Here is a 20,308-nt window from a genome sequence, read left to right as displayed (position 1 = left end):
TAAAGTTGGACTTTCACTTGTCGGAAGACGCTATTGCCACCGGCAGTCGTGGCCGAGTGGTTAAGGCGTCTGACTTGAAATCAGATTCCCTCTGGGAGCGTAGGTTCGAGTCCTGCCGACTGGGAAAATTTTCTCGCTCTCAGAAGATGGACGTTCAGCTGCATCCTAGCAGTTGCGTCTCTACTAAACACGTGGGTCTCCAGCAATGTGCAGTGTTCTTTGGCGCAGCGCTACAGTCGCTCCCAGAAGCCACAGCTCATCTCCTCGTCTCACTGCCGTCCACCAAGTGTCAGTGCAAGTGTCGCCTCTCTGGGCAGTGCAGATGTGTCCATTTTAGCTTGCAGACGGTGACGTGTAGCAATTTATGAGCTAACGCAAGTCAAATGTTTTAGCGTGTGTATCTGCTAGATACTGCCTCTCACATGGTAGAGAGGCTCACTCCTTCTTGTGTCTCGTTCTCTGCACACGAGTTGCACGTGGCATCGATATAGCAAAGGTTTTCTAGAGAAAGCGAAGTCAATATTACATGAATCGAGTCGACATGTTTGCTTCTTACGATGATGGAATCAGAAGAAATGTGTGTGGTACTTCACTGCATCTGCTGCTCGCCTTTCAGCGTCCCTATGTCTTATCAGACGAAGATGACTGTGAAATTGGCGGCGATTCAGAGGTTAACGAAGACGCGCAAATCTGCGGACTTAGGTGTGAGCCGAAATAGCTCAGTTGGGAGAGCGTTAGACTGAAGATCTAAAGGTCCCTGGTTCGATCCCGGGTTTCGGCAAGCGTATGTTTTGAAGCTGATGCCAATGGAATTGCTCCGAGTCTGTGATGATGTAGGTACAGCCGATAACAAAAATGACTCTATCCTGTAACTGTTCAGGTTGTCTAGTGCTTGCCGTAAGAGGAACACAGTAGGCAACTCCCTGAGAAGTAAGAAAATACGAAAAGTCCTACCGACTGCGTTCCTTTTTTTGTGTCAGGAGGTGAAGAACGTCTCCAACGGAACCGTGAAATGAGCGAAAACGTGGGAAGCATTGCATTCGAAATGCTTGTGAAATTTCCAATTACTCAGTGAGTGTCGACAAAACACGTAAATCCTCTACTCCAACGTATGAGACCTAACGACTGCTGCGGTTTGTTTTTGCATCGGGTGTCAGCATTCTTCGATAGTCTGCTACAAGCTTAGCGCGACACGTTTGTAGACAGCATTCAGGCGACGTTTAATTAGTAACAGCTCCATGCAGCGATAGCACAGCTGTGAAGGACATGAGTCAATGTACAGCTGTGCATCGTGGGATGTTCTGTACTGTCGTGTGAGCCCGGATAGCTCAGTCGGTAGAGCATTAGGCTTTTTAACCTAAGGGTCCAGGGTTCAAGTCCCTGTTCGAGCGGATATTTTAATACTTTGGTAGCGATTCCTCTGGTAGCGGTGGAAACACTACGGAAAAGAATGCAGCTACGCCGTTTTCTGATGCCACATAGCTTTAAACCGTAGAAGTTGCATGTGTCGGAGAACCTCGACCTACGGGCAGTCGTGGCGGGGTGGTTAAGGCGTCTGACTCGAAATCAGATTCCCTCTGGGAGCGTAGGTTCGAATCCTACCGGCTGCGTGCGATTTTGCGTAAAGAGGAGCAAATATTTTCACACACGTGAACGCGGTTGCAAACCGATGGCGCCATCTTCAACAAGACGAAAATTTCCGTTTAACAATACTGAGTGTCGCGACGGCTGCTGCTTACTGTGGCTACCGGTTCTCCTCTCACTGACGCTGGGACTGCAGAAAGCCGTCGCAGGCCCACGAGTGCGCTCCCGTCATTTTCTCGCGTCGACGCCGAGTTCGTGAGTACACAGACGTGCTTGGAAGCGTTGGACAGAGCCAACATTCATTTCTCTCTTTTTTAAGAATCGCAATTCAGTCATTCGAGTGCGGAAAAAGCAATGGTGCAGCGTTTCTTTTCTTAAGATCTCGCAGCTACTTGCAAGTATGTCGACCACTTAAGACGACAGTAAACTAGCGTCAGCGGTGCGTCAGTGGGAAGTCGGTGAAGTCGCCATTGGAGCCACAAGCCAGTAATTACGTCATGCGAATCACTCGCACGCAACGCAGCTGTACGATAGCTCAGTCGGTAGAGCGTTTGATTTTCAACCAAAGGGTGTTGGGTTCAAGGCCATGTCTAGGCGAAAATTAATACAATTTCGTAACGGCTAATGTGCTGGCAATGGAAACACTACAGAAAAGAGTTAGGCCACGCAGCTTTCTGCCATTGGATTGCTTCTAAAGGTGCACTTTCACTTGTCGGAAGACGCTATTGCCACCGGCAGTCGTGGCCGAGTGGTTAAGGCGTCTGACTTGAAATCAGATTCCCTCTGGGAGCGTAGGTTCGAGTCCTGCCGACTGCGAAAATTTTCTCGCTCTCAGAAGATGGACGTTCAGCTGCATCCTAGCAGTTGCGTCTCTACTAAACACGTGGGTCTCCAGCAATGTGCAGTGTTCTTTGGCGCAGCGCTACAGTCGCTCCCAGAAGCCACAGCTCATCTCCTCGTCTCACTGCCGTCCACCAAGTGTCAGTGCAAGTGTCGCCTCTCTGGGCAGTGCAGATGTGTCCATTTTAGCTTGCAGACGGTGACGTGTAGCAATTTATGAGCTAACGCAAGTCAAATGTTTTAGCGTGTGTATCTGCTAGATACTGCCTCTCACATGGTAGAGAGGCTCACTCCTTCTTGTGTCTCGTTCTCTGCACACGAGTTGCACGTGGCATCGATATAGCAAAGGTTTTCTAGAGAAAGCGAAGTCAATATTACATGAATCGAGTCGACATGTTTGCTTCTTACGATGATGGAATCAGAAGAAATGTGTGTGGTACTTCACTGCATCTGCTGCTCGCCTTTCAGCGTCCCTATGTCTTATCAGACGAAGATGACTGTGAAATTGGCGGCGATTCAGAGGTTAACGAAGACGCGCAAATCTGCGGACTTAGGTGTGAGCCGAAATAGCTCAGTTGGGAGAGCGTTAGACTGAAGATCTAAAGGTCCCTGGTTCGATCCCGGGTTTCGGCAAGCGTATGTTTTGAAGCTGATGCCAATGGAATTGCTCCGAGTCTGTGATGATGTAGGTACAGCCGATAACAAAAATGACTCTATCCTGTAACTGTTCAGGTTGTCTAGTGCTTGCCGTAAGAGGAACACAGTAGGCAACTCCCTGAGAAGTAAGAAAATACGAAAAGTCCTACCGACTGCGTTCCTTTTTTTGTGTCAGGAGGTGAAGAACGTCTCCAACGGAACCGTGAAATGAGCGAAAACGTGGGAAGCATTGCATTCGAAATGCTTGTGAAATTTCCAATTACTCAGTGAGTGTCGACAAAACACGTAAATCCTCTACTCCAACGTATGAGACCTAACGACTGCTGCGGTTTGTTTTTGCATCGGGTGTCAGCATTCTTCGATAGTCTGCTACAAGCTTAGCGCGACACGTTTGTAGACAGCATTCAGGCGACGTTTAATTAGTAACAGCTCCATGCAGCGATAGCACAGCTGTGAAGGACATGAGTCAATGTACAGCTGTGCATCGTGGGATGTTCTGTACTGTCGTGTGAGCCCGGATAGCTCAGTCGGTAGAGCATTAGGCTTTTTAACCTAAGGGTCCAGGGTTCAAGTCCCTGTTCGAGCGGATATTTTAATACTTTGGTAGCGATTCCTCTGGTAGCGGTGGAAACACTACGGAAAAGAATGCAGCTACGCCGTTTTCTGATGCCACATAGCTTTAAACCGTAGAAGTTGCATGTGTCGGAGAACCTCGACCTACGGGCAGTCGTGGCGGGGTGGTTAAGGCGTCTGACTCGAAATCAGATTCCCTCTGGGAGCGTAGGTTCGAATCCTACCGGCTGCGTGCGATTTTGCGTAAAGAGGAGCAAATATTTTCACACACGTGAACGCGGTTGCAAACCGATGGCGCCATCTTCAACAAGACGAAAATTTCCGTTTAACAATACTGAGTGTCGCGACGGCTGCTGCTTACTGTGGCTACCGGTTCTCCTCTCACTGACGCTGGGACTGCAGAAAGCCGTCGCAGGCCCACGAGTGCGCTCCCGTCATTTTCTCGCGTCGACGCCGAGTTCGTGAGTACACAGACGTGCTTGGAAGCGTTGGACAGAGCCAACATTCATTTCTCTCTTTTTTAAGAATCGCAATTCAGTCATTCGAGTGCGGAAAAAGCAATGGTGCAGCGTTTCTTTTCTTAAGATCTCGCAGCTACTTGCAAGTATGTCGACCACTTAAGACGACAGTAAACTAGCGTCAGCGGTGCGTCAGTGGGAAGTCGGTGAAGTCGCCATTGGAGCCACAAGCCAGTAATTACGTCATGCGAATCACTCGCACGCAACGCAGCTGTACGATAGCTCAGTCGGTAGAGCGTTTGATTTTCAACCAAAGGGTGTTGGGTTCAAGGCCATGTCTAGGCGAAAATTAATACAATTTCGTAACGGCTAATGTGCTGGCAATGGAAACACTACAGAAAAGAGTTAGGCCACGCAGCTTTCTGCCATTGGATTGCTTCTAAAGGTGCACTTTCACTTGTCGGAAGACGCTACTGCTACCGGCAGTCGTGGCCGAGTGGTTAAGGCGTCTGACTTGAAATCAGATTCCCTCTGGGAGCGTAGGTTCGAGTCCTGCTGACTGCGGAAATTTTGTCGCTCTCAAAAGATGGACGTTCAGCTGCATTCTAGCAGTTGCGTCACTACTAAACACGTGGGTCGCCGGCAATGTGCAGTGTTATTGGCTGCAGCGCTACAGTCGCACCCAGAAGCCACAGCTCATCGCCTCGTCACACTGCCGTCCACCAGGTGTCAGTGCAGATGTGTCCATTTTAGCTTGCAGACAATTACGTGTAGCAATTTATGAGCTAACGCAAGTCAAATGTTTTAGCGTGTGTATCTGCTAGATACTGCCTCTCACATGGTAGAGAGGCTCACTCCTTCTTGTGTCTCGTTCTCTGCACACGAGTTGCACGTGGCATCGATATAGCAAAGGTTTTCTAGAGAAAGCGAAGTCAATATTACATGAATCGAGTCGACATGTTTGCTTCTTACGATGATGGAATCAGAAGAAATGTGTGTGGTACTTCACTGCATCTGCTGCTCGCCTTTCAGCGTCCCTATGTCTTATCAGACGAAGATGACTGTGAAATTGGCGGCGATTCAGAGGTTAACGAAGACGCGCAAATCTGCGGACTTAGGTGTGAGCCGAAATAGCTCAGTTGGGAGAGCGTTAGACTGAAGATCTAAAGGTCCCTGGTTCGATCCCGGGTTTCGGCAAGCGTATGTTTTGAAGCTGATGCCAATGGAATTGCTCCGAGTCTGTGATGATGTAGGTACAGCCGATAACAAAAATGACTCTATCCTGTAACTGTTCAGGTTGTCTAGTGCTTGCTGTAAGAGGAACACAGTAGGCAACTCCCTGAGAAGTAAGAAAATACGAAAAGTCCTACCGACTGCGTTCCTTTTTTTGTGTCAGGAGGTGAAGAACGTCTCCAACGGAACCGTGAAATGAGCGAAAACGTGGGAAGCATTGCATTCGAAATGCTTGTGAAATTTCCAATTACTCAGTGAGTGTCGACAAAACACGTAAATCCTCTACTCCAACGTATGAGACCTAACGACTGCTGCGGTTTGTTTTTGCATCGGGTGTCAGCATTCTTCGATAGTCTGCTACAAGCTTAGCGCGACACGTTTGTAGACAGCATTCAGGCAACGTTTAATTAGTAACAGCTCCATGCAGCGATAGCACAGCTGTGAAGGACATGAGTCAATGTACAGCTGTGCATCGTGGGATGTTCTGTACTGTCGTGTGAGCCCGGATAGCTCAGTCGGTAGAGCATTAGGCTTTTTAACCTAAGGGTCCAGGGTTCAAGTCCCTGTTCGAGCGGATATTTTAATACTTTGGTAGCGATTCCTCTGGTAGCGGTGGAAACACTACGGAAAAGAATGCAGCTACGCCGTTTTCTGATGCCACATAGCTTTAAACCGTAGAAGTTGCATGTGTCGGAGAACCTCGACCTACGGGCAGTCGTGGCGGGGTGGTTAAGGCGTCTGACTCGAAATCAGATTCCCTCTGGGAGCGTAGGTTCGAATCCTACCGGCTGCGTGCGATTTTGCGTAAAGAGGAGCAAATATTTTCACACACGTGAACGCGGTTGCAAACCGATGGCGCCATCTTCAACAAGACGAAAATTTCCGTTTAACAATACTGAGTGTCGCGACGGCTGCTGCTTACTGTGGCTACCGGTTCTCCTCTCACTGACGCTGGGACTGCAGAAAGCCGTCGCAGGCCCACGAGTGCGCTCCCGTCATTTTCTCGCGTCGACGCCGAGTTCGTGAGTACACAGACGTGCTTGGAAGCGTTGGACAGAGCCAACATTCATTTCTCTCTTTTTTAAGAATCGCAATTCAGTCATTCGAGTGCGGAAAAAGCAATGGTGCAGCGTTTCTTTTCTTAAGATCTCGCAGCTACTTGCAAGTATGTCGACCACTTAAGACGACAGTAAACTAGCGTCAGCGGTGCGTCAGTGGGAAGTCGGTGAAGTCGCCATTGGAGCCACAAGCCAGTAATTACGTCATGCGAATCACTCGCACGCAACGCAGCTGTACGATAGCTCAGTCGGTAGAGCGTTTGATTTTCAACCAAAGGGTGTTGGGTTCAAGGCCATGTCTAGGCGAAAATTAATACAATTTCGTAACGGCTAATGTGCTGGCAATGGAAACACTACAGAAAAGAGTTAGGCCACGCAGCTTTCTGCCATTGGATTGCTTCTAAAGGTGCACTTTCACTTGTCGGAAGACGCTACTGCTACCGGCAGTCGTGGCCGAGTGGTTAAGGCGTCTGACTTGAAATCAGATTCCCTCTGGGAGCGTAGGTTCGAGTCCTGCTGACTGCGGAAATTTTGTAGCTCTCAAAAGATGGACGTTCAGCTGCATTCTAGCAGTTGCGTCACTACTAAACACGTGGGTCGCCGGCAATGTGCAGTGTTATTGGCTGCAGCGCTACAGTCGCACCCAGAAGCCACAGCTCATCGCCTCGTCACACTGCCGTCCACCAGGTGTCAGTGCAGATGTGTCCATTTTAGCTTGCAGACAATTACGTGTAGCAATTTATGAGCTAACGCAAGTCAAATGTTTTAGCGTGTGTATCTGCTAGATACTGCCTCTCACATGGTAGAGAGGCTCACTCCTTCTTGTGTCTCGTTCTCTGCACACGAGTTGCACGTGGCATCGATATAGCAAAGGTTTTCTAGAGAAAGCGAAGTCAATATTACATGAATCGAGTCGACATGTTTGCTTCTTACGATGATGGAATCAGAAGAAATGTGTGTGGTACTTCACTGCATCTGCTGCTCGCCTTTCAGCGTCCCTATGTCTTATCAGACGAAGATGACTGTGAAATTGGCGGCGATTCAGAGGTTAACGAAGACGCGCAAATCTGCGGACTTAGGTGTGAGCCGAAATAGCTCAGTTGGGAGAGCGTTAGACTGAAGATCTAAAGGTCCCTGGTTCGATCCCGGGTTTCGGCAAGCGTATGTTTTGAAGCTGATGCCAATGGAATTGCTCCGAGTCTGTGATGATGTAGGTACAGCCGATAACAAAAATGACTCTATCCTGTAACTGTTCAGGTTGTCTAGTGCTTGCCGTAAGAGGAACACAGTAGGCAACTCCCTGAGAAGTAAGAAAATACGAAAAGTCCTACCGACTGCGTTCCTTTTTTTGTGTCAGGAGGTGAAGAACGTCTCCAACGGAACCGTGAAATGAGCGAAAACGTGGGAAGCATTGCATTCGAAATGCTTGTGAAATTTCCAATTACTCAGTGAGTGTCGACAAAACACGTAAATCCTCTACTCCAACGTATGAGACCTAACGACTGCTGCGGTTTGTTTTTGCATCGGGTGTCAGCATTCTTCGATAGTCTGCTACAAGCTTAGCGCGACACGTTTGTAGACAGCATTCAGGCGACGTTTAATTAGTAACAGCTCCATGCAGCGATAGCACAGCTGTGAAGGACATGAGTCAATGTACAGCTGTGCATCGTGGGATGTTCTGTACTGTCGTGTGAGCCCGGATAGCTCAGTCGGTAGAGCATTAGGCTTTTAACCTAAGGGTCCAGGGTTCAAGTCCCTGTTCGAGCGGATATTTTAATACTTTGGTAGCGATTCCTCTGGTAGCGGTGGAAACACTACGGAAAAGAATGCAGCTACGCCGTTTTCTGATGCCACATAGCTTTAAACCGTAGAAGTTGCATGTGTCGGAGAACCTCGACCTACGGGCAGTCGTGGCGGGGTGGTTAAGGCGTCTGACTCGAAATCAGATTCCCTCTGGGAGCGTAGGTTCGAATCCTACCGGCTGCGTGCGATTTTGCGTAAAGAGGAGCAAATATTTTCACACACGTGAACGCGGTTGCAAACCGATGGCGCCATCTTCAACAAGACGAAAATTTCCGTTTAACAATACTGAGTGTCGCGACGGCTGCTGCTTACTGTGGCTACCGGTTCTCCTCTCACTGACGCTGGGACTGCAGAAAGCCGTCGCAGGCCCACGAGTGCGCTCCCGTCATTTTCTCGCGTCGACGCCGAGTTCGTGAGTACACAGACGTGCTTGGAAGCGTTGGACAGAGCCAACATTCATTTCTCTCTTTTTTAAGAATCGCAATTCAGTCATTCGAGTGCGGAAAAAGCAATGGTGCAGCGTTTCTTTTCTTAAGATCTCGCAGCTACTTGCAAGTATGTCGACCACTTAAGACGACAGTAAACTAGCGTCAGCGGTGCGTCAGTGGGAAGTCGGTGAAGTCGCCATTGGAGCCACAAGCCAGTAATTACGTCATGCGAATCACTCGCACGCAACGCAGCTGTACGATAGCTCAGTCGGTAGAGCGTTTGATTTTCAACCAAAGGGTGTTGGGTTCAAGGCCATGTCTAGGCGAAAATTAATACAATTTCGTAACGGCTAATGTGCTGGCAATGGAAACACTACAGAAAAGAGTTAGGCCACGCAGCTTTCTGCCATTGGATTGCTTCTAAAGTTGGACTTTCACTTGTCGGAAGACGCTATTGCCACCGGCAGTCGTGGCCGAGTGGTTAAGGCGTCTGACTTGAAATCAGATTCCCTCTGGGAGCGTAGGTTCGAGTCCTGCCGACTGCGAAAATTTTCTCGCTCTCAGAAGATGGACGTTCAGCTGCATCCTAGCAGTTGCGTCTCTACTAAACACGTGGGTCTCCAGCAATGTGCAGTGTTCTTTGGCGCAGCGCTACAGTCGCTCCCAGAAGCCACAGCTCATCTCCTCGTCTCACTGCCGTCCACCAAGTGTCAGTGCAAGTGTCGCCTCTCTGGGCAGTGCAGATGTGTCCATTTTAGCTTGCAGACGGTGACGTGTAGCAATTTATGAGCTAACGCAAGTCAAATGTTTTAGCGTGTGTATCTGCTAGATACTGCCTCTCACATGGTAGAGAGGCTCACTCCTTCTTGTGTCTCGTTCTCTGCACACGAGTTGCACGTGGCATCGATATAGCAAAGGTTTTCTAGAGAAAGCGAAGTCAATATTACATGAATCGAGTCGACATGTTTGCTTCTTACGATGATGGAATCAGAAGAAATGTGTGTGGTACTTCACTGCATCTGCTGCTCGCCTTTCAGCGTCCCTATGTCTTATCAGACGAAGATGACTGTGAAATTGGCGGCGATTCAGAGGTTAACGAAGACGCGCAAATCTGCGGACTTAGGTGTGAGCCGAAATAGCTCAGTTGGGAGAGCGTTAGACTGAAGATCTAAAGGTCCCTGGTTCGATCCCGGGTTTCGGCAAGCGTATGTTTTGAAGCTGATGCCAATGGAATTGCTCCGAGTCTGTGATGATGTAGGTACAGCCGATAACAAAAATGACTCTATCCTGTAACTGTTCAGGTTGTCTAGTGCTTGCCGTAAGAGGAACACAGTAGGCAACTCCCTGAGAAGTAAGAAAATACGAAAAGTCCTACCGACTGCGTTCCTTTTTTTGTGTCAGGAGGTGAAGAACGTCTCCAACGGAACCGTGAAATGAGCGAAAACGTGGGAAGCATTGCATTCGAAATGCTTGTGAAATTTCCAATTACTCAGTGAGTGTCGACAAAACACGTAAATCCTCTACTCCAACGTATGAGACCTAACGACTGCTGCGGTTTGTTTTTGCATCGGGTGTCAGCATTCTTCGATAGTCTGCTACAAGCTTAGCGCGACACGTTTGTAGACAGCATTCAGGCGACGTTTAATTAGTAACAGCTCCATGCAGCGATAGCACAGCTGTGAAGGACATGAGTCAATGTACAGCTGTGCATCGTGGGATGTTCTGTACTGTCGTGTGAGCCCGGATAGCTCAGTCGGTAGAGCATTAGGCTTTTAACCTAAGGGTCCAGGGTTCAAGTCCCTGTTCGAGCGGATATTTTAATACTTTGGTAGCGATTCCTCTGGTAGCGGTGGAAACACTACGGAAAAGAATGCAGCTACGCCGTTTTCTGATGCCACATAGCTTTAAACCGTAGAAGTTGCATGTGTCGGAGAACCTCGACCTACGGGCAGTCGTGGCGGGGTGGTTAAGGCGTCTGACTCGAAATCAGATTCCCTCTGGGAGCGTAGGTTCGAATCCTACCGGCTGCGTGCGATTTTGCGTAAAGAGGAGCAAATATTTTCACACACGTGAACGCGGTTGCAAACCGATGGCGCCATCTTCAACAAGACGAAAATTTCCGTTTAACAATACTGAGTGTCGCGACGGCTGCTGCTTACTGTGGCTACCGGTTCTCCTCTCACTGACGCTGGGACTGCAGAAAGCCGTCGCAGGCCCACGAGTGCGCTCCCGTCATTTTCTCGCGTCGACGCCGAGTTCGTGAGTACACAGACGTGCTTGGAAGCGTTGGACAGAGCCAACATTCATTTCTCTCTTTTTTAAGAATCGCAATTCAGTCATTCGAGTGCGGAAAAAGCAATGGTGCAGCGTTTCTTTTCTTAAGATCTCGCAGCTACTTGCAAGTATGTCGACCACTTAAGACGACAGTAAACTAGCGTCAGCGGTGCGTCAGTGGGAAGTCGGTGAAGTCGCCATTGGAGCCACAAGCCAGTAATTACGTCATGCGAATCACTCGCACGCAACGCAGCTGTACGATAGCTCAGTCGGTAGAGCGTTTGATTTTCAACCAAAGGGTGTTGGGTTCAAGGCCATGTCTAGGCGAAAATTAATACAATTTCGTAACGGCTAATGTGCTGGCAATGGAAACACTACAGAAAAGAGTTAGGCCACGCAGCTTTCTGCCATTGGATTGCTTCTAAAGTTGGACTTTCACTTGTCGGAAGACGCTATTGCCACCGGCAGTCGTGGCCGAGTGGTTAAGGCGTCTGACTTGAAATCAGATTCCCTCTGGGAGCGTAGGTTCGAGTCCTGCCGACTGCGAAAATTTTCTCGCTCTCAGAAGATGGACGTTCAGCTGCATCCTAGCAGTTGCGTCTCTACTAAACACGTGGGTCTCCAGCAATGTGCAGTGTTCTTTGGCGCAGCGCTACAGTCGCTCCCAGAAGCCACAGCTCATCTCCTCGTCTCACTGCCGTCCACCAAGTGTCAGTGCAAGTGTCGCCTCTCTGGGCAGTGCAGATGTGTCCATTTTAGCTTGCAGACGGTGACGTGTAGCAATTTATGAGCTAACGCAAGTCAAATGTTTTAGCGTGTGTATCTGCTAGATACTGCCTCTCACATGGTAGAGAGGCTCACTCCTTCTTGTGTCTCGTTCTCTGCACACGAGTTGCACGTGGCATCGATATAGCAAAGGTTTTCTAGAGAAAGCGAAGTCAATATTACATGAATCGAGTCGACATGTTTGCTTCTTACGATGATGGAATCAGAAGAAATGTGTGTGGTACTTCACTGCATCTGCTGCTCGCCTTTCAGCGTCCCTATGTCTTATCAGACGAAGATGACTGTGAAATTGGCGGCGATTCAGAGGTTAACGAAGACGCGCAAATCTGCGGACTTAGGTGTGAGCCGAAATAGCTCAGTTGGGAGAGCGTTAGACTGAAGATCTAAAGGTCCCTGGTTCGATCCCGGGTTTCGGCAAGCGTATGTTTTGAAGCTGATGCCAATGGAATTGCTCCGAGTCTGTGATGATGTAGGTACAGCCGAGAACAAAAATGACTCTATCCTGTAACTGTTCAGGTTGTCTAGTGCTTGCCGTAAGAGGAACACAGTAGGCAACTCCCTGAGAAGTAAGAAAATACGAAAAGTCCTACCGACTGCGTTCCTTTTTTTGTGTCAGGAGGTGAAGAACGTCTCCAACGGAACCGTGAAATGAGCGAAAACGTGGGAAGCATTGCATTCGAAATGCTTGTGAAATTTCCAATTACTCAGTGAGTGTCGACAAAACACGTAAATCCTCTACTCCAACGTATGAGACCTAACGACTGCTGCGGTTTGTTTTTGCATCGGGTGTCAGCATTCTTCGATAGTCTGCTACAAGCTTAGCGCGACACGTTTGTAGACAGCATTCAGGCGACGTTTAATTAGTAACAGCTCCATGCAGCGATAGCACAGCTGTGAAGGACATGAGTCAATGTACAGCTGTGCATCGTGGGATGTTCTGTACTGTCGTGTGAGCCCGGATAGCTCAGTCGGTAGAGCATTAGGCTTTTTAACCTAAGGGTCCAGGGTTCAAGTCCCTGTTCGAGCGGATATTTTAATACTTTGGTAGCGATTCCTCTGGTAGCGGTGGAAACACTACGGAAAAGAATGCAGCTACGCCGTTTTCTGATGCCACATAGCTTTAAACCGTAGAAGTTGCATGTGTCGGAGAACCTCGACCTACGGGCAGTCGTGGCGGGGTGGTTAAGGCGTCTGACTCGAAATCAGATTCCCTCTGGGAGCGTAGGTTCGAATCCTACCGGCTGCGTGCGATTTTGCGTAAAGAGGAGCAAATATTTTCACACACGTGAACGCGGTTGCAAACCGATGGCGCCATCTTCAACAAGACGAAAATTTCCGTTTAACAATACTGAGTGTCGCGACGGCTGCTGCTTACTGTGGCTACCGGTTCTCCTCTCACTGACGCTGGGACTGCAGAAAGCCGTCGCAGGCCCACGAGTGCGCTCCCGTCATTTTCTCGCGTCGACGCCGAGTTCGTGAGTACACAGACGTGCTTGGAAGCGTTGGACAGAGCCAACATTCATTTCTCTCTTTTTTAAGAATCGCAATTCAGTCATTCGAGTGCGGAAAAAGCAATGGTGCAGCGTTTCTTTTCTTAAGATCTCGCAGCTACTTGCAAGTATGTCGACCACTTAAGACGACAGTAAACTAGCGTCAGCGGTGCGTCAGTGGGAAGTCGGTGAAGTCGCCATTGGAGCCACAAGCCAGTAATTACGTCATGCGAATCACTCGCACGCAACGCAGCTGTACGATAGCTCAGTCGGTAGAGCGTTTGATTTTCAACCAAAGGGTGTTGGGTTCAAGGCCATGTCTAGGCGAAAATTAATACAATTTCGTAACGGCTAATGTGCTGGCAATGGAAACACTACAGAAAAGAGTTAGGCCACGCAGCTTTCTGCCATTGGATTGCTTCTAAAGTTGGACTTTCACTTGTCGGAAGACGCTATTGCCACCGGCAGTCGTGGCCGAGTGGTTAAGGCGTCTGACTTGAAATCAGATTCCTCTGGGAGCGTAGGTTCGAGTCCTGCCGACTGCGAAAATTTTCTCGCTCTCAGAAGATGGACGTTCAGCTGCATCCTAGCAGTTGCGTCTCTACTAAACACGTGGGTCTCCAGCAATGTGCAGTGTTCTTTGGCGCAGCGCTACAGTCGCTCCCAGAAGCCACAGCTCATCTCCTCGTCTCACTGCCGTCCACCAAGTGTCAGTGCAAGTGTCGCCTCTCTGGGCAGTGCAGATGTGTCCATTTTAGCTTGCAGACGGTGACGTGTAGCAATTTATGAGCTAACGCAAGTCAAATGTTTTAGCGTGTGTATCTGCTAGATACTGCCTCTCACATGGTAGAGAGGCTCACTCCTTCTTGTGTCTCGTTCTCTGCACACGAGTTGCACGTGGCATCGATATAGCAAAGGTTTTCTAGAGAAAGCGAAGTCAATATTACATGAATCGAGTCGACATGTTTGCTTCTTACGATGATGGAATCAGAAGAAATGTGTGTGGTACTTCACTGCATCTGCTGCTCGCCTTTCAGCGTCCCTATGTCTTATCAGACGAAGATGACTGTGAAATTGGCGGCGATTCAGAGGTTAACGAAGACGCGCAAATCTGCGGACTTAGGTGTGAGCCGAAATAGCTCAGTTGGGAGAGCGTTAGACTGAAGATCTAAAGGTCCCTGGTTCGATCCCGGGTTTCGGCAAGCGTATGTTTTGAAGCTGATGCCAATGGAATTGCTCCGAGTCTGTGATGATGTAGGTACAGCCGAGAACAAAAATGACTCTATCCTGTAACTGTTCAGGTTGTCTAGTGCTTGCCGTAAGAGGAACACAGTAGGCAACTCCCTGAGAAGTAAGAAAATACGAAAAGTCCTACCGACTGCGTTCCTTTTTTTGTGTCAGGAGGTGAAGAACGTCTCCAACGGAACCGTGAAATGAGCGAAAACGTGGGAAGCATTGCATTCGAAATGCTTGTGAAATTTCCAATTACTCAGTGAGTGTCGACAAAACACGTAAATCCTCTACTCCAACGTATGAGACCTAACGACTGCTGCGGTTTGTTTTTGCATCGGGTGTCAGCATTCTTCGATAGTCTGCTACAAGCTTAGCGCGACACGTTTGTAGACAGCATTCAGGCGACGTTTAATTAGTAACAGCTCCATGCAGCGATAGCACAGCTGTGAAGGACATGAGTCAATGTACAGCTGTGCATCGTGGGATGTTCTGTACTGTCGTGTGAGCCCGGATAGCTCAGTCGGTAGAGCATTAGGCTTTTTAACCTAAGGGTCCAGGGTTCAAGTCCCTGTTCGAGCGGATATTTTAATACTTTGGTAGCGATTCCTCTGGTAGCGGTGGAAACACTACGGAAAAGAATGCAGCTACGCCGTTTTCTGATGCCACATAGCTTTAAACCGTAGAAGTTGCATGTGTCGGAGAACCTCGACCTACGGGCAGTCGTGGCGGGGTGGTTAAGGCGTCTGACTCGAAATCAGATTCCCTCTGGGAGCGTAGGTTCGAATCCTACCGGCTGCGTGCGATTTTGCGTAAAGAGGAGCAAATATTTTCACACACGTGAACGCGGTTGCAAACCGATGGCGCCATCTTCAACAAGACGAAAATTTCCGTTTAACAATACTGAGTGTCGCGACGGCTGCTGCTTACTGTGGCTACCGGTTCTCCTCTCACTGACGCTGGGACTGCAGAAAGCCGTCGCAGGCCCACGAGTGCGCTCCCGTCATTTTCTCGCGTCGACGCCGAGTTCGTGAGTACACAGACGTGCTTGGAAGCGTTGGACAGAGCCAACATTCATTTCTCTCTTTTTTAAGAATCGCAATTCAGTCATTCGAGTGCGGAAAAAGCAATGGTGCAGCGTTTCTTTTCTTAAGATCTCGCAGCTACTTGCAAGTATGTCGACCACTTAAGACGACAGTAAACTAGCGTCAGCGGTGCGTCAGTGGGAAGTCGGTGAAGTCGCCATTGGAGCCACAAGCCAGTAATTACGTCATGCGAATCACTCGCACGCAACGCAGCTGTACGATAGCTCAGTCGGTAGAGCGTTTGATTTTCAACCAAAGGGTGTTGGGTTCAAGGCCATGTCTAGGCGAAAATTAATACAATTTCGTAACGGCTAATGTGCTGGCAATGGAAACACTACAGAAAAGAGTTAGGCCACGCAGCTTTCTGCCATTGGATTGCTTCTAAAGTTGGACTTTCACTTGTCGGAAGACGCTATTGCCACCGGCAGTCGTGGCCGAGTGGTTAAGGCGTCTGACTTGAAATCAGATTCCCTCTGGGAGCGTAGGTTCGAGTCCTGCCGACTGCGAAAATTTTCTCGCTCTCAGAAGATGGACGTTCAGCTGCATCCTAGCAGTTGCGTCTCTACTAAACACGTGGGTCTCCAGCAATGTGCAGTGTTCTTTGGCGCAGCGCTACAGTCGCTCCCAGAAGCCACAGCTCATCTCCTCGTCTCACTGCCGTCCACCAAGTGTCAGTGCAAGTGTCGCCTCTCTGGGCAGTGCAGATGTGTCCATTTTAGCTTGCAGACGGTGACGTGTAGCAATTTATGAGCTAACGCAAGTCAAATGTTTTAGCGTGTGTATCTGCTAGATACTGCCTCTCACATGGTAGAGAGGCTCACTCCTTCTTGTGTCTCGTTCTCTGCACACGAGTTGCACGTGGCATCGATATAGCAAAGGTTTTCTAGAGAAAGCGAAGTCAATATTACATGAATCGAGTCGACATGTTTGCTTCTTACGATGATGGAATCAGAAGAAATGTGTGTGGTACTTCACTGCATCTGCTGCTCGCCTTTCAGCGTCCCTATGTCTTATCAGACGAAGATGACTGTGAAATTGGCGGCGATTCAGAGGTTAACGAAGACGCGCAAATCTGCGGACTTAGGTGTGAGCCGAAATAGCTCAGTTGGGAGAGCGTTAGACTGAAGATCTAAAGGTCCCTGGTTCGATCCCGGGTTTCGGCAAGCGTATGTTTTGAAGCTGATGCCAATGGAATTGCTCCGAGTCTGTGATGATGTAGGTACAGCCGAGAACAAAAATGACTCTATCCTGTAACTGTTCAGGTTGTCTAGTGCTTGCCGTAAGAGGAACACAGTAGGCAACTCCCTGAGAAGTAAGAAAATACGAAAAGTCCTACCGACTGCGTTCCTTTTTTTGTGTCAGGAGGTGAAGAACGTCTCCAACGGAACCGTGAAATGAGCGAAAACGTGGGAAGCATTGCATTCGAAATGCTTGTGAAATTTCCAATTACTCAGTGAGTGTCGACAAAACACGTAAATCCTCTACTCCAACGTATGAGACCTAACGACTGCTGCGGTTTGTTTTTGCATCGGGTGTCAGCATTCTTCGATAGTCTGCTACAAGCTTAGCGCGACACGTTTGTAGACAGCATTCAGGCGACGTTTAATTAGTAACAGCTCCATGCAGCGATAGCACAGCTGTGAAGGACATGAGTCAATGTACAGCTGTGCATCGTGGGATGTTCTGTACTGTCGTGTGAGCCCGGATAGCTCAGTCGGTAGAGCATTAGGCTTTTTAACCTAAGGGTCCAGGGTTCAAGTCCCTGTTCGAGCGGATATTTTAATACTTTGGTAGCGATTCCTCTGGTAGCGGTGGAAACACTACGGAAAAGAATGCAGCTACGCCGTTTTCTGATGCCACATAGCTTTAAACCGTAGAAGTTGCATGTGTCGGAGAACCTCGACCTACGGGCAGTCGTGGCGGGGTGGTTAAGGCGTCTGACTCGAAATCAGATTCCCTCTGGGAGCGTAGGTTCGAATCCTACCGGCTGCGTGCGATTTTGCGTAAAGAGGAGCAAATATTTTCACACACGTGAACGCGGTTGCAAACCGATGGCGCCATCTTCAACAAGACGAAAATTTCCGTTTAACAATACTGAGTGTCGCGACGGCTGCTGCTTACTGTGGCTACCGGTTCTCCTCTCACTGACGCTGGGACTGCAGAAAGCCGTCGCAGGCCCACGAGTGCGCTCCCGTCATTTTCTCGCGTCGACGCCGAGTTCGTGAGTACACAGACGTGCTTGGAAGCGTTGGACAGAGCCAACATTCATTTCTCTCTTTTTTAAGAATCGCAATTCAGTCATTCGAGTGCGGAAAAAGCAATGGTGCAGCGTTTCTTTTCTTAAGATCTCGCAGCTACTTGCAAGTATGTCGACCACTTAAGACGACAGTAAACTAGCGTCAGCGGTGCGTCAGTGGGAAGTCGGTGAAGTCGCCATTGGAGCCACAAGCCAGTAATTACGTCATGCGAATCACTCGCACGCCACGCAGCTGTACGATAGCTCAGTCGGTAGAGCGTTTGATTTTCAACCAAAGGGTGTTGGGTTCAAGGCCATGTCTAGGCGAAAATTAATACAATTTCGTAACGGCTAATGTGCTGGCAATGGAAACACTACAGAAAAGAGTTAGGCCACGCAGCTTTCTGCCATTGGATTGCTTCTAAAGTTGGACTTTCACTTGTCGGAAGACGCTATTGCCACCGGCAGTCGTGGCCGAGTGGTTAAGGCGTCTGACTTGAAATCAGATTCCCTCTGGGAGCGTAGGTTCGAGTCCTGCCGACTGCGAAAATTTTCTCGCTCTCAGAAGATGGACGTTCAGCTGCATCCTAGCAGTTGCGTCTCTACTAAACACGTGGGTCTCCAGCAATGTGCAGTGTTCTTTGGCGCAGCGCTACAGTCGCTCCCAGAAGCCACAGCTCATCTCCTCGTCTCACTGCCGTCCACCAAGTGTCAGTGCAAGTGTCGCCTCTCTGGGCAGTGCAGATGTGTCCATTTTAGCTTGCAGACGGTGACGTGTAGCAATTTATGAGCTAACGCAAGTCAAATGTTTTAGCGTGTGTATCTGCTAGATACTGCCTCTCACATGGTAGAGAGGCTCACTCCTTCTTGTGTCTCGTTCTCTGCACACGAGTTGCACGTGGCATCGATATAGCAAAGGTTTTCTAGAGAAAGCGAAGTCAATATTACATGAATCGAGTCGACATGTTTGCTTCTTACGATGATGGAATCAGAAGAAATGTGTGTGGTACTTCACTGCATCTGCTGCTCGCCTTTCAGCGTCCCTATGTCTTATCAGACGAAGATGACTGTGAAATTGGCGGCGATTCAGAAGTTAACGAAGACGCGCAAATCTGCGGACTTAGGTGTGAGCCGAAATAGCTCAGTTGGGAGAGCGTTAGACTGAAGATCTAAAGGTCCCTGGTTCGATCCCGGGTTTCGGCAAGCGTATGTTTTGAAGCTGATGCCAATGGAATTGCTCCGAGTCTGTGATGATGTAGGTACAGCCGAGAACAAAAATGACTCTATCCTGTAACTGTTCAGGTTGTCTAGTGCTTGCCGTAAGAGGAACACAGTAGGCAACTCCCTGAGAAGTAAGAAAATACGAAAAGTCCTACCGACTGCGTTCCTTTTTTTGTGTCAGGAGGTGAAGAACGTCTCCAACGGAACCGTGAAATGAGCGAAAACGTGGGAAGCATTGCATTCGAAATGCTTGTGAAATTTCCAATTACTCAGTGAGTGTCGACAAAACACGTAAATCCTCTACTCCAACGTATGAGACCTAACGACTGCTGCGGTTTGTTTTTGCATCGGGTGTCAGCATTCTTCGATAGTCTGCTACAAGCTTAGCGCGACACGTTTGTAGACAGCATTCAGGCGACGTTTAATTAGTAACAGCTCCATGCAGCGATAGCACAGCTGTGAAGGACATGAGTCAATGTACAGCTGTGCATCGTGGGATGTTCTGTACTGTCGTGTGAGCCCGGATAGCTCAGTCGGTAGAGCATTAGGCTTTTTAACCTAAGGGTCCAGGGTTCAAGTCCCTGTTCGAGCGGATATTTTAATACTTTGGTAGCGATTCCTCTGGTAGCGGTGGAAACACTACGGAAAAGAATGCAGCTACGCCGTTTTCTGATGCCACATAGCTTTAAACCGTAGAAGTTGCATGTGTCGGAGAACCTCGACCTACGGGCAGTCGTGGCGGGGTGGTTAAGGCGTCTGACTCGAAATCAGATTCCCTCTGGGAGCGTAGGTTCGAATCCTACCGGCTGCGTGCGATTTTGCGTAAAGAGGAGCAAATATTTTCACACACGTGAACGCGGTTGCAAACCGATGGCGCCATCTTCAACAAGACGAAAATTTCCGTTTAACAATACTGAGTGTCGCGACGGCTGCTGCTTACTGTGGCTACCGGTTCTCCTCTCACTGACGCTGGGACTGCAGAAAGCCGTCGCAGGCCCACGAGTGCGCTCCCGTCATTTTCTCGCGTCGACGCCGAGTTCGTGAGTACACAGACGTGCTTGGAAGCGTTGGACAGAGCCAACATTCATTTCTCTCTTTTTTAAGAATCGCAATTCAGTCATTCGAGTGCGGAAAAAGCAATGGTGCAGCGTTTCTTTTCTTAAGATCTCGCAGCTACTTGCAAGTATGTCGACCACTTAAGACGACAGTAAACTAGCGTCAGCGGTGCGTCAGTGGGAAGTCGGTGAAGTCGCCATTGGAGCCACAAGCCAGTAATTACGTCATGCGAATCACTCGCACGCAACGCAGCTGTACGATAGCTCAGTCGGTAGAGCGAACACGCGATCTAGTGT

The 20,308-nt window shown here is 49.0% G+C and overlaps 29 non-coding genes across 29 annotated transcripts; all 29 read left to right on the top strand.

The window, feature by feature from the left end:
• Positions 1 to 42: 42 nt before the first annotated feature.
• Positions 43 to 124, top strand: Trnas-uga (transfer RNA serine (anticodon UGA)). Its single transcript has one exon. It is a non-coding gene; the product is annotated as a tRNA-Ser (tRNA).
• Positions 125 to 708: 584 nt separating this feature from the next.
• On the top strand, positions 709 to 781 carry Trnaf-gaa (transfer RNA phenylalanine (anticodon GAA)). Its single transcript has one exon. It is a non-coding gene; the product is annotated as a tRNA-Phe (tRNA).
• Positions 782 to 1,528: 747 nt separating this feature from the next.
• On the top strand, positions 1,529 to 1,610 carry Trnas-cga (transfer RNA serine (anticodon CGA)). Its single transcript has one exon. It is a non-coding gene; the product is annotated as a tRNA-Ser (tRNA).
• Positions 1,611 to 2,318: 708 nt separating this feature from the next.
• On the top strand, positions 2,319 to 2,400 carry Trnas-uga (transfer RNA serine (anticodon UGA)). The gene has a single exon. It is a non-coding gene; the product is annotated as a tRNA-Ser (tRNA).
• A 584-nt stretch (positions 2,401 to 2,984) lies between these two features.
• Positions 2,985 to 3,057, top strand: Trnaf-gaa (transfer RNA phenylalanine (anticodon GAA)). Its single transcript has one exon. It is a non-coding gene; the product is annotated as a tRNA-Phe (tRNA).
• A 747-nt stretch (positions 3,058 to 3,804) lies between these two features.
• Trnas-cga (transfer RNA serine (anticodon CGA)) lies at positions 3,805 to 3,886 on the top strand. Its single transcript has one exon. It is a non-coding gene; the product is annotated as a tRNA-Ser (tRNA).
• Positions 3,887 to 4,594: 708 nt separating this feature from the next.
• Trnas-uga (transfer RNA serine (anticodon UGA)) lies at positions 4,595 to 4,676 on the top strand. The gene has a single exon. It is a non-coding gene; the product is annotated as a tRNA-Ser (tRNA).
• Positions 4,677 to 5,236: 560 nt separating this feature from the next.
• Positions 5,237 to 5,309, top strand: Trnaf-gaa (transfer RNA phenylalanine (anticodon GAA)). Its single transcript has one exon. It is a non-coding gene; the product is annotated as a tRNA-Phe (tRNA).
• Positions 5,310 to 6,056: 747 nt separating this feature from the next.
• Positions 6,057 to 6,138, top strand: Trnas-cga (transfer RNA serine (anticodon CGA)). The gene has a single exon. It is a non-coding gene; the product is annotated as a tRNA-Ser (tRNA).
• Positions 6,139 to 6,846: 708 nt separating this feature from the next.
• On the top strand, positions 6,847 to 6,928 carry Trnas-uga (transfer RNA serine (anticodon UGA)). The gene has a single exon. It is a non-coding gene; the product is annotated as a tRNA-Ser (tRNA).
• Positions 6,929 to 7,488: 560 nt separating this feature from the next.
• Positions 7,489 to 7,561, top strand: Trnaf-gaa (transfer RNA phenylalanine (anticodon GAA)). Its single transcript has one exon. It is a non-coding gene; the product is annotated as a tRNA-Phe (tRNA).
• Positions 7,562 to 8,097: 536 nt separating this feature from the next.
• On the top strand, positions 8,098 to 8,170 carry Trnak-uuu (transfer RNA lysine (anticodon UUU)). Its single transcript has one exon. It is a non-coding gene; the product is annotated as a tRNA-Lys (tRNA).
• A 137-nt stretch (positions 8,171 to 8,307) lies between these two features.
• Trnas-cga (transfer RNA serine (anticodon CGA)) lies at positions 8,308 to 8,389 on the top strand. Its single transcript has one exon. It is a non-coding gene; the product is annotated as a tRNA-Ser (tRNA).
• A 708-nt stretch (positions 8,390 to 9,097) lies between these two features.
• Positions 9,098 to 9,179, top strand: Trnas-uga (transfer RNA serine (anticodon UGA)). The gene has a single exon. It is a non-coding gene; the product is annotated as a tRNA-Ser (tRNA).
• Positions 9,180 to 9,763: 584 nt separating this feature from the next.
• On the top strand, positions 9,764 to 9,836 carry Trnaf-gaa (transfer RNA phenylalanine (anticodon GAA)). Its single transcript has one exon. It is a non-coding gene; the product is annotated as a tRNA-Phe (tRNA).
• Positions 9,837 to 10,372: 536 nt separating this feature from the next.
• On the top strand, positions 10,373 to 10,445 carry Trnak-uuu (transfer RNA lysine (anticodon UUU)). The gene has a single exon. It is a non-coding gene; the product is annotated as a tRNA-Lys (tRNA).
• A 137-nt stretch (positions 10,446 to 10,582) lies between these two features.
• Trnas-cga (transfer RNA serine (anticodon CGA)) lies at positions 10,583 to 10,664 on the top strand. Its single transcript has one exon. It is a non-coding gene; the product is annotated as a tRNA-Ser (tRNA).
• Positions 10,665 to 11,372: 708 nt separating this feature from the next.
• Positions 11,373 to 11,454, top strand: Trnas-uga (transfer RNA serine (anticodon UGA)). The gene has a single exon. It is a non-coding gene; the product is annotated as a tRNA-Ser (tRNA).
• Positions 11,455 to 12,038: 584 nt separating this feature from the next.
• On the top strand, positions 12,039 to 12,111 carry Trnaf-gaa (transfer RNA phenylalanine (anticodon GAA)). The gene has a single exon. It is a non-coding gene; the product is annotated as a tRNA-Phe (tRNA).
• Positions 12,112 to 12,858: 747 nt separating this feature from the next.
• Trnas-cga (transfer RNA serine (anticodon CGA)) lies at positions 12,859 to 12,940 on the top strand. The gene has a single exon. It is a non-coding gene; the product is annotated as a tRNA-Ser (tRNA).
• A 708-nt stretch (positions 12,941 to 13,648) lies between these two features.
• Positions 13,649 to 13,729, top strand: Trnas-uga (transfer RNA serine (anticodon UGA)). The gene has a single exon. It is a non-coding gene; the product is annotated as a tRNA-Ser (tRNA).
• Positions 13,730 to 14,313: 584 nt separating this feature from the next.
• On the top strand, positions 14,314 to 14,386 carry Trnaf-gaa (transfer RNA phenylalanine (anticodon GAA)). Its single transcript has one exon. It is a non-coding gene; the product is annotated as a tRNA-Phe (tRNA).
• A 747-nt stretch (positions 14,387 to 15,133) lies between these two features.
• Positions 15,134 to 15,215, top strand: Trnas-cga (transfer RNA serine (anticodon CGA)). Its single transcript has one exon. It is a non-coding gene; the product is annotated as a tRNA-Ser (tRNA).
• Positions 15,216 to 15,923: 708 nt separating this feature from the next.
• Positions 15,924 to 16,005, top strand: Trnas-uga (transfer RNA serine (anticodon UGA)). Its single transcript has one exon. It is a non-coding gene; the product is annotated as a tRNA-Ser (tRNA).
• A 584-nt stretch (positions 16,006 to 16,589) lies between these two features.
• Positions 16,590 to 16,662, top strand: Trnaf-gaa (transfer RNA phenylalanine (anticodon GAA)). Its single transcript has one exon. It is a non-coding gene; the product is annotated as a tRNA-Phe (tRNA).
• Positions 16,663 to 17,409: 747 nt separating this feature from the next.
• Positions 17,410 to 17,491, top strand: Trnas-cga (transfer RNA serine (anticodon CGA)). Its single transcript has one exon. It is a non-coding gene; the product is annotated as a tRNA-Ser (tRNA).
• A 708-nt stretch (positions 17,492 to 18,199) lies between these two features.
• Trnas-uga (transfer RNA serine (anticodon UGA)) lies at positions 18,200 to 18,281 on the top strand. The gene has a single exon. It is a non-coding gene; the product is annotated as a tRNA-Ser (tRNA).
• A 584-nt stretch (positions 18,282 to 18,865) lies between these two features.
• Positions 18,866 to 18,938, top strand: Trnaf-gaa (transfer RNA phenylalanine (anticodon GAA)). The gene has a single exon. It is a non-coding gene; the product is annotated as a tRNA-Phe (tRNA).
• Positions 18,939 to 19,685: 747 nt separating this feature from the next.
• On the top strand, positions 19,686 to 19,767 carry Trnas-cga (transfer RNA serine (anticodon CGA)). Its single transcript has one exon. It is a non-coding gene; the product is annotated as a tRNA-Ser (tRNA).
• The last annotated feature ends 541 nt before the right edge of the window (positions 19,768 to 20,308 follow it).

Source organism: Schistocerca gregaria, unplaced genomic scaffold, assembly GCF_023897955.1.
Source record: "Schistocerca gregaria isolate iqSchGreg1 unplaced genomic scaffold, iqSchGreg1.2 ptg000857l, whole genome shotgun sequence".
NCBI lineage: Eukaryota > Metazoa > Arthropoda > Insecta > Orthoptera > Acrididae > Schistocerca > Schistocerca gregaria.
The sequence above is the reverse complement of the archived record's forward strand: the minus strand, read 5'-3'. Positions and strand labels throughout refer to the sequence as shown.